We start from the raw sequence: 12,500 nt of genomic DNA, 5'->3' as shown, positions 1-12,500 counted from the left end.
CTGGCTTCCTACTGGTGTTGGTTAGAGAGAAATGTTAAGATAACCATCCTATTGATTCTTGCGAAAAAAGGAAAAAAGTAAACGTCTGCGTACTGCTGCGTTACTTTCGGCCGCTATCGGTGACTGGTAAATTCGAGTGATTGTAACGGAGAAGGCGCTCGCAATTATGTCCTTACAAAGGAAACGAATCACGTGACCTCCATTCAGAATGGATTTTGCAAGCTGATGGGATCTCTCTTTATTCCCTTTAGATTTCGCGTAATGCACTGCAATTTCTGCTTGTTTTGTGTGACACTTTAATTGGTAAAATTGCATTTGTTATCCTCTTCTTTTTTTCTTTTACTTTGGTTTTTATCTTGGCCGTTTTTCCATTACATAGTTTTTTGTGTTAAAAGCCAGGGGTAATCCATCACTATTATCATCATCCGTTACCTTACAAGTCTAGCTATGTCTGAAAAAAAAAAAAATGGAAAAGGTCTGATAGAACAGGTTGTAACGTACGATGGGTAAATAACAAGGAATTGAAGAGATTATTAATCATGGTTGTTAATTCTCTTAATTGCAAAGACCAGACTTGAGACTTGATGCCCTTTCTCTTCTTTTGTTACCCGGGACCCTAAGAAGATTAAAATGAAAACGGAGGAGAGGGTTCTTGAACGAAGGAAGGAAAATGAACAAACTGATAAATAAATAAACGAGCAAAATGGGGAGAGTTAATGAATACATGAATCACAATTTCTTGTATGATAAAATCAGAGGATTTTAATGCTTTGTTGATCCAGCAATTTGTTTGGCCGAGCAACACTTACCTCCTCGTATATCGTTTTGGGACTTACAACGTCTGTACAGGAATATGTTACGAATAGTAAAGGAGAATAGGAGCCCGGAAAAGAGTCATAAGATAGACACGAATAACGGATTATTGTAATGAATTCCGACGATGTGATTCGATAATTACACAGAATGATAATTCCATAGCGAGCTTTGTCCTCTATTGGCTTATGACCTATACATCGAAGTTGGTTTGGGGTTTGGAGGGGGGACCTCGTATATCCCCGGGGTGAGGGCTTGGGATGGGGTGGTTGGGGTGGCTGGGGTCTGGGGGTAAGAGGGCTTCGTTCTGAAAGGCCTTTGTAAGCACATATATGCTCTCGGGCACAGAGGAGGATTATTGTCCCCCCGTAAATGCCTCTGGAATTTAATATTGTAATGTCCTTCGAAGGAAGGCGGAGCGGAGTCGATCGGTTTTCGATATTTCCTGATTTTCGAAAACGCGCTTTCGGTTATCGAGAGCGGGGAGCAGCGCCCCCGGTGAATAGAATAGGGCAGCGAGTGAGTGAGAGGGAGAGTTAAGAAGGTCCGTAAAACTAACTGAAAAGAATCTTATTATAAGAAACACGATAGATAGGCAGCCATAAAGAGAGAGGGAGTGAATAAATACGAAGGATGAACATAGCCTAGATGAATTTTACCTTTACGGACTTACATCTCGGTTAGTGTTTGGCCAGAGGATTCGGAGACGCAGAGGGTTGAGGTAGAAGGAAGGTTTCGAATAAGTAAGGAAAGTGGAAGAAGATCGAGCAGACCAGTTGATTTTCGGTCAGCTATCTCCTCTCAGTACCTGAGAAAATGCGGAGGATTCACACATACAGGCATGTGTGTGTATTTACTATTTGTATACATGTTTTATATATATATATACACGTAAATGTATATATATATACATATGTATATTATATGTGATATATGTATATATATATATATATATAGAATATAATATAATTTATTGTAGTAATTATATATAAATGTAGATATGATAGATAGATATGCATATATAAATTTTGCCATATTGGGAGTTACATCAGTGGGTGTCATTCTTCCTGTTCTCAACAGTTAAATTTTTTGCTAGTTATGTCTTTTTTCCACCCGAAAAGTGACCAACCCACAGCCCGGCAGGTACCACGTATGTAATTCACTTTATACGGTAAAAAGCTGAATATATTATAATAATATAATATATATATAATTTATCATATATATCATTACTATACTATTATAGATATTATATAGATATTTTATATATGCCAAATGCCACGAAGGAAAAGTGAAATAACGGAGTGGTTGCTAGGCCTTTCGACACACGGTCCTTCGCTACCAGACTGGTGAAGCATATAAAAGTAAAGGGTACTACAAGAAAGCTCGGATAATTGACAGTTATCCTGAGGGTGGGATTATAAGGAACAGTGCACCAGGAAAAATCCATCACGTTCTACATCTTCGTGAATCAGTTATATATATATATATATATATATATATATATATATATATATATATATATATATATATATATATATATATATATATATAGTAAGAAGCAGCGGGGCGGAGTTGTGCGGAAAGAATTGGATGGGGGTTTGGGAGAGATCGGGAGGTTGGGGAGAGGGCGGGAGGGAGTTGGAGGGAGGGAGAAAGGAAAAAAGATAAAAAGAAAAAAGAAATATAATAGTATCGCTTTAGGTACCATTGTGGGTCGGCTCCTAACGTTCCCGTCATTAAAGCTGCCGAGCAGCCATGTAATGCATAAAAGCCGCGTAATGCATTGCGCATTGCCTTGTTGCGTTAGATGTTGAGGAAATTCCGAGTTAAAGCATTAAGAGCTTTTTCCTGGGGGTTGATTTCCAATCTGTTTAGCGCCCTTACGTTGAGGAATCCATCTTGTTTTTCAACTGGGCTAAAACCCACCTCAAGTCAGGTAACTGCGATGCAAGTTGCTTGATACAAAGAGCATTAGCGGAACATGTCTAAAGAGCTATGGCTCGCTCGGTCATTGAAATGGCGATTCTTTACTGGCAAAGTGAAAATCATATAACATTTGAACGTGTGGTTTCTTTTATACGTTATATAATATTATATATAAATACCAGAAAATATAAAATTATATATGTATATATATATATATATTATATATAATATATAATTATATATAATATATAATATTTATTTCAAAACAAATTTCTTTGTAGATGGAGCTCAAGGCTTTGTAGTGACAAGCGTATCCAAAAAAAGAGCAAAGTATTTGACAAGTAAACAGATATATAATATATATATATATAGATATATATATATATATATATTATATATATATATATATATATATATATAAAGTATAAACTGAATTACGAAAATTTGGAACGCGATGAATATATAAATAAAGGTAGAAGCCACGAAAGAAAGTGAATTAGCACTCCACTATCTCACTTTCCTTTGTGGCTTCTACCTTTTATATATATATACTATATATATCATATATATATATATATATATATATATATAATATATATATATATATATGTATATACACAAACAACCCTATAATATATATATTTATGTATGTATATGTTTTTGTGTGTAAAAAGTGAATTAATTCCATTAGGAATGGACATGCAGGGAAAAGAAGAGTAAGCGCGAGGAGCTGCCTACAGCGTAAACTCGATAATCACCTCTATTTTGTGTGTTTGGAGACTTACAACCTTGTTAGTGTGTCATTGATTTCCGATCAGTTTCTCGTTGGAGGTTATGAGGCAGAGGCGGTGATAAGAAAAGACCTCGGCCGAATTATCCAGCGAAAGAGGCAAGTTGAATGTTTCGTTCGCCATGCTTGGTTCTCTCTCTCTCTCTCTCTCTCTCTCTCTCTCTCTCTCTCTCTCTCTCTCTCTCGTGTTTCAGGAGCCTTAGTAAAATTTCAGATATACCGAAGATTCTCTCTCTCTCTCTCTCTCGTGTGTTTCATGAGCCTTAGTAAAATCTCAGATATACCAAAGACTCTCTCTCCTCTCCTCTCTCCTTCGGCTATTCCTCTCTCTCTCCTCTCCTCTCTCTCCTCTCTCTCTCTCTCTCTCTCTCTCTCTGTCGCCGTCCAAAAACTCTCTCTCGTCTCTCTCTCTCTCTCTCGTGTTTCAGGAGCCTTAGTAGAATGTCAGATATACTGAAGACTCTCTCTCTCTCTCTCTCTCTCTTCTCTCTCTCTCTCTCTCTCCTCTCTCCTTCTCTCTCTCTCTCTCTCTCTCTCTCATGTTTCATGTAAGTTAAGGGCCGAATGTATTTCGGTTTGTGATTGGCCCTCTCGCGGGAGTCTAGCGCTGTTGTTTATTCATAACTTTCCTTTTAGGCTGTTATTGAAGTCTCTCTCCTGACTCGAGCAATTCAGTAATCATAGATGACGGAGCAGATCTTGTTTTACTTTTCAAAATGGAATTCAGTTCCACGTGATACCAGTCTTTTTGCTTTCCCCCCCTTTTTGTTCAATGTAAAAGGAAAATTTAACAATATACAAAAACGATACGTAGCAATTTAAAAAGTAACTTATATAATAAATTGAATAAAGCCCTTATGAATTACAAAATAGTTTCGGGGGCCAATTTTTTTAAATTATTTTTATGAACGTTGCCTACCCTGTGAGAGAACCATGGAACGTGGGGCGTGCCGGGGGTCCTTGGGGGCGATTTGGCCCCATTTCCTTACGAATCAGAGTTGCCTTTGTTGACTTAAGCATTGCATTAGATACCTCTGTGTTAGTTGAGTGGTGGTGTAGATGAAGAACCTTAGCTATGTCTTGCAACCTCATCCCGAGAAAATAGCTTTGAGAAACCTTGGAGACGCCCCTCTTAAGGGAAATAAGTGCTTAGTTGGAAAATATGTATATTTTTGCAGAAGTGGGCGGTTTTCCCTGATGTGATGGGTCAAGAAAAGGCACGAGTTCGGCTTCAGAAAAATAACAGGGCAAAAGGGATTTCCTTAATCACTGTACATTAGCCGCTGCGCACGGTACCTTGGGCTGCGACCCATAACAGTTGACTGACATCAGGCTATAGGATTTTGGTGCATGGTTATCCTTGAGCTTAGTGTGCTGTTGTTTACGTTGCGAGGCCGAAAAAGAAAGCGCCGATGTTTCTGCCATGAAATTTATTGATAGGTTTTAGTTTTGGGACAAGGGCTTCGTTCCTAGAATCTTGGGGAGGTAAACAAAGGGAATAAGTGAAGGTGAAGATGAAGAGTGAAGCGAGGTCTTGAATAAATGTAGAAGCGAGTAATAACACGGAGAAAGACCACGAAGACTTAATAAAGAGGAAACAGAGCGAAAAAGAAAGAATAATAATGGTTGGATAGACAACAGAATATGAGGATGAGAAAGGAGAGGCGTGGCTGTGTTTGTTGGCTGTGTTTGTTTTGGCCCTTGCCAAAAATGCTCCTCTCTCTCTCTCTCTCTCTCTCTCTCTCTCTCTCTCTCTCTCCTAACGTCAGCGTTCTCCCCGCCTGTTATCCGAGACGTAGTATTGTTGCTTTTATTATTTTTCAAAATTAAGGTGCCTTATGCCTGAAGGGGTTCCCTTCTTTTTTGGAACAAAAGTGAAGAGGGTACCTCTTAATATTTAGTACACTGACCCTTAGCCTGGATAAAGAAAAATACTGAAAATATAAAAAGTTTTTGCCCTTAACGGCTGGTTAATTGCTTCAATGTGCAGGACATAAAAGGGAGGTACTCCGTTGCCCAGGTGAAAGAGGAGGATTGAATTTGGTACAAGTGAAAAAAATATGGTGCCGAAGCAATAGGAAAGACACCTTATCACCCTCTTCTAACCCCGACCAGAACAGAAGTAAAAAGAATGTAGAAGGATGGGACTTAACCAGGATGCGAAGGATAGACAAACGGCCTTTGAAAAAAGAAAAGAAGCTCTTAAAGACGGGAAAAACAGAAGCAGGAAGGGAATGCCAAACTTTGCACGTAAAAAGGAATCTCAGGACTGTCCAGTCTCAGAGGAGTACGGATTTCCACTTTCAGTGTTGCCAGTGTTACGAAGAGGAAGAATTCACCTTTTAGCTCAAAGGAACAGAGACTGAAATAGTATACGTAGAAGAGAGAGAGAGAGAGAGAGAGAGAGAGAGAGAGAGAGAGAGAGAGAGAGACTGCCTGCCGCTAAGAGTAAGAGGATTGCGAGATGTGGTAAGAGTGGGATTATCGAGGAAAAGAATTGTCATAGATCCAGTTCAGTAGAGTAAATATGACCCTCCTATCATATTCGTTATCATAACCTTCTCTTTCTCTCTCTTTCCATTCACTCAAGGTTTTCACTTTCAGTAGTCCTGGCCGGTTTCCATTTCACTTTCAGCGTCTTGTCGGTCCTGGCATAGTGATTAGTTTCGACCTGGCTGGTTGATAGCATGGGAGCGACATTAGAAGCCGTGGGGGTGGGAGGGTTGGGGCCCCGCGGTAGGCCGGTTGACGGGGGGTATTGTGAAGGGAACTGATGGTGGGTAGAGTGGGTGGGGGGTGGGGATATTTAAAGGTTATTAGTCTGGACATCTGTAAGGGTCAGAAAAGTCAACGAGGGATTCGAATGTTGGTTTTTATTTTGTAATCAGTGAATCAAATAATGATATTTATAGTAAATTTTTCTATTTGGGCATCTGAAATGGTTACCTAGGTTAGTAATGAGGTTAGTAGTGTCTTAGTTTTCGTTTAAGTTTTGTTTATCTGTGGATTGATAAAAAATAGATGATGTTATTTTAACAATCAAGTGCGAAGAAATATAGTAAAATAAATGTGTAAATTATTAGAATTAATTTTCTTAGACTTCCAAGATTAATCAACACTTATAATATTTTTTTTTTTATCTAGGTGCAACCAAAATATATTTTTACAGATAATTTTTTCCCAAGTTTATATTATAGAAAACAGAAACTTTCAAGTTTGTTTTCGATCACATAAACTCATCGAAGTCTATTATCTTTATTTTATCAATGAGTGTAAATTTAACACACATATATATACATATGTATGTATGTATGTATGTGTTTATGTATGTAAATTGTCCTTTCTTGGTGGGTACATAGATGTTAGTAGCCAGATACTTGAAGTTTACCGTCTCCCAGATTCGAATACATGTCCAGGCTGGTTATCTGTTATTCCCTTTAGGTGCAAAATCTTCCCTTTGGTCTGATTAATTGGGGACTAGTGTGCGATTTCTGGTATAGAAAAGTATAACGTTTGACTTGCCATGAGTGACAGAACTGGCACTCAAATATATATAAAGTGTACAGAATTGTATATTGAAAACCGTAATATTGAACCACAGCCCGAATCGTCATTCTCTTCTGATGCACAAAACTCACAATCATCAACCTGAAAAAAACTGGTTCTTTGAATAATGGAAGAAGGGCAGTTTTTTCTTTGGAAGGGAGTGGGAAGTTGGGGGGGGGGGGGAGGTGGGGGCGGACCCTGTCGAGCAAGGCACGCTAACTCAAATGTTAAAAGTAAAAAGTGGCTTTTTCCTCCTTGGTTGGCAAGTAAACAATCAGGACAAATACTTTCACATGATTTTATTTATTTGTAAAATGGTGTTGGTTGTTGCTTTCATCCGAGGGAATTTTATTGTGCAGAAAGGACATCTCTCTCAGATGTGCTATTTGTGGGGTAAATTTCAAATATTATTATTACAATTGACGAAGAGCTAAGCAACATCCTCCAAGGTTAACAGTCCAGAGAGAATAATTTAAATTCATTCCCCGGACGAGGCTGGCAGACTCTCCCTTCGTGTATGTTGTGACGTGTTCTGTTCCAGGAAGTGTGTGTCTGGCGTGTCTTTCTTCCTCGAATGCATTGCATAACCTTATGTCATTTAACCTGCCTTTTTTCAATAAGATGCGCTTATTTCTGATAGGGTTATGGAAGTTCCTTTAACTTTTTTTATCGAAGTTCCTTTAATTTTTTTTTTTTTTTTTTTTTTTTTTTTTTTTTTTTTTTTTTTTTTTTTTTTTTTTTTTAAAGTAACCAAGCCTGTCAAGGACTGCCACATCCATCACGGCCTCTTCAACACATAGATAAATAAATTGAAAAACAAATAAAGAAATATCCAAAAGTAGAAGCGTTTAAATAACCGTTTTTCCTCATTGCAGGTGTTTTAAGTAATGCGTTCTCCTCCGTCAAGTTCAAGGGTGACCTTTAAGATTTTGTGTCGCATTGGCCTCTGTTCATCTAAGCAGTGAATTGTGTACGTGTTTGTCAGTCGACTGTTGTAGCTCTTAGCCCAGATAGAGAAAGGCATAGGGCAAGGACCCTCATACCAAGATTCTCGTTGAGGTTTTCAGAAACAACTGTCGGAAGGGAAAGGGCTTATAATTATAATGCACACGCATGTATATTCTATGTACTTTAACCTTCACTAAGCGATACACTTGTGTTGTATGCATAGTTTTATGTCTAGTTTATTTTCATCGAAGTAAATCTATTCAAGAAATCAGATGAAAGATATGTAGACCTTTTTTTATATATATTGTGTAGCACACTACTGTCTACACTAGCTTTTACAAAACTGTATCCGTAGATATCCTATATAAATATTTAATTTTGTCAAAACAGAAGCTTAATACCAGTGAAAGCTGTTCTTGTAACCGCTGGCAGAATCCAGTTTGGTGGGTCTCTCTCTCTCTCTCTCTCTCTCTCTCTCTCTCTCTCTCTCTCTCTCTCTCTCTAATTATGTGTTTGCAGAGTAATGTAATAACGGCTGCAATTGAGGAAGAAACAACTCTAGCTAAATATTAATTGAAATTGGGTACTCTCTCTCTCTCTCTCTCTCTCTCTCTCTCTCTCTCTCTCTCTATTGATGAAATAGTAATGTATTAGTACTAGTCTAATTCAGTAATCTCTCTCTCTCTCTCTCTCTCTCTCTCTCTCTCTCTCTCTCTCTCTCTCTCGTTTCACATAGTGATGAAATAGTTGCAATTCAGTTGAGAAATTCTCTCTCTCTCTCTCTCTCTCTCTCTCTCTCTCTCTCTCTCGTTTCACATAGTGATGAAATGGTTGTAAATTGAGAAATTCTTTCTCTCTCTGAGAGAGAGAGAGAGAGAGAGAGAGAGAGAGAGAGAGAGAGAGAGAGAGAGGTATAATGGTGTCAGCGTTGGAATCAGGTTTCGTGTCGGCTGGTGTCAGACATTTGGCGTTATCTTTATGATCAGGTGTCTAAAGAATAGTTGTGTCTACTTAATGTCCTTTAATTTTTACTCGTGTATCTTAATTAACTATAGTAGACTGGATGATATTATGGTTTCGTCGTCTTATTGGTACCGTCATTTTAATGTCTGACTTGAATATCCAATTGAAGTATATTCCGATATATTTTTATGGTTTTTAGCCCTCCGTTATATTGTGCTTCACCTAAGATATATTTTTTTTTTTATTTTGTTCGTTTCCAGGTTAACCATCGTCGAGTTAGTAGTATATAATTTTGTTTTAATTTGCTAATCACTAACATGTTAATTTTTCTAGGAGTGATTTCATCAAGGCAAAGAAACAAGTTGTGAGGATTCCTTTCCCCTTCGAGGACTTCGCCTTGGCACGAGTTTTGGAATAAAGCGATGGTCCCTTTGGCTTGTTTTTAGGGGGTCCCGGCCTCCACCCCCTCTCATGCGGTTTTAGCGCGAATAAACACACTTTAGCACATTCGCTGTGTATTGACTGGGGATGCGTTGAGTATGTTTCGGCTATGTTCTCTGGGAATGCACTGACCTGTTTGAATTTATCTTTTTGTGGTAACATTGGAAGTTGAGCCGAAGTATAAGATTATGTTATGTATTTATTTGATTTATTTAGTTAGTTAGTTAGTTAGTTATCACTTGCAATTAACCTCTGTGAATATGTTTTAAAATAATGGCTGGATTGGGTGGAAGAAATAAGGATGGTTTTAAAATATGTTTTTTAAAATTAATGGCTTTTGGAATTGGCTGATGGTAGGTTTTTTGTCGACTTTTTCATCCTCTCTCTCTCTCTCTCTCTCTCTCTCTCTCTCTCTCTCTCTCTCTCTCTCTCTCTATACAACTTAGAAATGTGATGTTGGTGACGTTTTTGTATGGTGCACCTATTTTGGGGAAACGAAATATATAAAATTAGTGACTTGCATCTGTGTGACGAAGGTAGGATCCCTATATTCTTTCGGCTTTATACGTTTGTTCTTGACGTTTTGTATTTGCCCTCCACCGTTTTTTTTTTCTTTTTTTCTTTTTTTTTTTTTTTTTTTTTTTTTTTTTGTTTTTTTTTTTTTTTTTTTTTTTTTTTTTTTTCTTTTTTTCTTTTTGCATAATTTATTTGTTGATCTGGTTGTGATCTTTATGTCCTCCGCACACATCTGCCTACCTGGTCCACCATACCATGTTGGCTTGTTATGTGCTTCCCTGTCAAGGCGTGCGTCATAGGACACCATTAAAATAACCCCGAATAATTAATTGCTTTCGTTTTTATCCTCAAATATAGTTTATGTGCGTGCATGTACTTGTTTTCGTAGGCTCTAATGAACAGTTAGCGTATGTAGGTGAGCCGTTTATGGATGGATTTTATTCGGCTGTATGTGAACTTCTTGTTTGTATGCGTTTATTTGTTTGTGTATTTTGGTATAGTGTGGACTTTTGTATGTAAAGTGTATATTTAAACCAAGTGACATGTATATTATGGAACGCATAGAAGTTTTTTGTAGCACAACTGATAGATCATAATGGAGTTTGCATGTTATTGTTTTCTGTACAAGAAAAACAATGGAGATGGCTTTGCCTGTCCGTCCGCAATTTTCCTGCCCTTCGCCAGATCTTAAAAACCACTGAGGCTAGAGGGCTGCAAATTGGTATGTTGATCAGCCACCCTCCAATTATCAGACATGCCAGATTGCAGTCCTGTAGCCTGAGTAGTTTTGATTTTATTTAAGGTTAAAGGTAGCAATAATCGTGCGTCTGGCATCGATATAGAACAGTCCACCACCGAGACGTAGTTACAGTTTCATGGGCCGCGGCTCATGCAGCCCTATATTTTCGGTGAACTTTCTTATACACTTTACAAAAAACTCGGCGCAGTTTATACCTGTTTGTTCTGAAAACACAATAGCATTTATGAACTCTCACCATAGACAGAAATGCACAAGTTCACAAACTCACACAATAGGGGCCCGAGATCGATCCCAAAAAAGGAAACGTCTATGAACATGTATCTAGAAAAATCTATTGTGGCCTAATTGAACTAAAAATTTTGTGCCTGAAGGTCCTAATGGATTGTGATGGTTTGAGACCGGAAGAGAAAAGGATATGGGGCTTGCAACCACATCCCGAAGGAATTCCAAAGACACTTCCCTCTAATGGGGCAAATGGTTTTGTTAAATAAATATATACATGCATGCATACATCCATCCATTCCATCCATATATATTTATTCTTTTGTATGTACTGTCGGACCCAAAAACAAAATCGTGGGCAGCAGTTTTCATAATTTTTGAGTTCACTTTGCCTGACGCATTACGATTCATCGCCTTATTTCATCAATTTTTTTCTTTTTCAAACGATGGAAGAAATATCCATTATGTAATGGTTACGGTTTAAAAACAGTCACCTGATATCTTTAGAACAAATTAGGTGTTATTTTTGTGTAAAACCTTTTCCAATTTTCCATAAGCAAAATTGACGTGAAACGAAACGAAGTTGATTAAAAAACGTCCTCATATCAACAACCATAGATATACAGTACCCTAAATAGTATAGGAGAACAACCTATCACTAGTAATAATCCAGCATAAACATTATGTCCTTAGAAATTATCATTTCAATATTAAGTTGAAGGAAGTTGAAACTAATTCCATTTGGTTTGAAAATTTACAGAAAAACATCGGAAGCTCACATATTTAATGCTATCAAATTTTCAAAAAGAAAAAGAAAAAATAACGAGATACCTAACAGTGTGAACCAGGCGACCTCACCTCTATTGCTTTTGATGTTGATGTTTGCACAGGAATCGAAGAAGTCAATGTGTGCCATTTATTGGTCTAAGAAAAATCCATCCCCGATGAGCGAGAGAGACAATTATTGCACTGCATTTCGGTGGCAAGTTTCCTGTTGCGGTAGACGACATCAAGAAAAGCTTAACAAATCATTACATAAGATGAATCAAATTGTTTAACAAAGAACGGGCACACAATTAAAATTTAGAAGCATAGAGCCTAGAGGTGGAACACCCTCAAAGCAACCACCAAAGGAGAGCAAAGTTCAATACAGTAGTTGTAAACGTTGCTGAGCAACATTGCATTTGTGAATTTGTTTTGAATTCTTTAGTGCAATCGGTCAACGAAACATTGCTGAACCAGGAATCATGACTAGGTCTCTACGCTTATGGACTTGGTGGTCATGAGAACGAATACCTTTACGAGGATGGGAGGAAGGAAAGATTTTTAAATCTACACCCTTTGAAATCTTTTGATTGAGGGTCCTAATGAACTAAGATCTAATTAGATAATAACGCAAACGTATCTTTTGGACTGGGATGAGAGATTCAGTTAGGCTTGACTCCTTTTTTGTTTTTGGTTTTTTATTCGGTGCGGGCCAGTGAATACCACGGATAGGGAGGGGAAAACCAGTTTCAATGTATGCTCTATGCAATTTTTTTTTCTTCAAAAAACCTAAAAAAATACCAATTT

Source organism: Macrobrachium nipponense, chromosome 43 (genome assembly GCF_015104395.2).
Source record: "Macrobrachium nipponense isolate FS-2020 chromosome 43, ASM1510439v2, whole genome shotgun sequence".
Taxonomy (NCBI): Eukaryota; Metazoa; Arthropoda; class Malacostraca; order Decapoda; family Palaemonidae; genus Macrobrachium; species Macrobrachium nipponense.
This window is presented reverse-complemented; position numbering follows the sequence as displayed.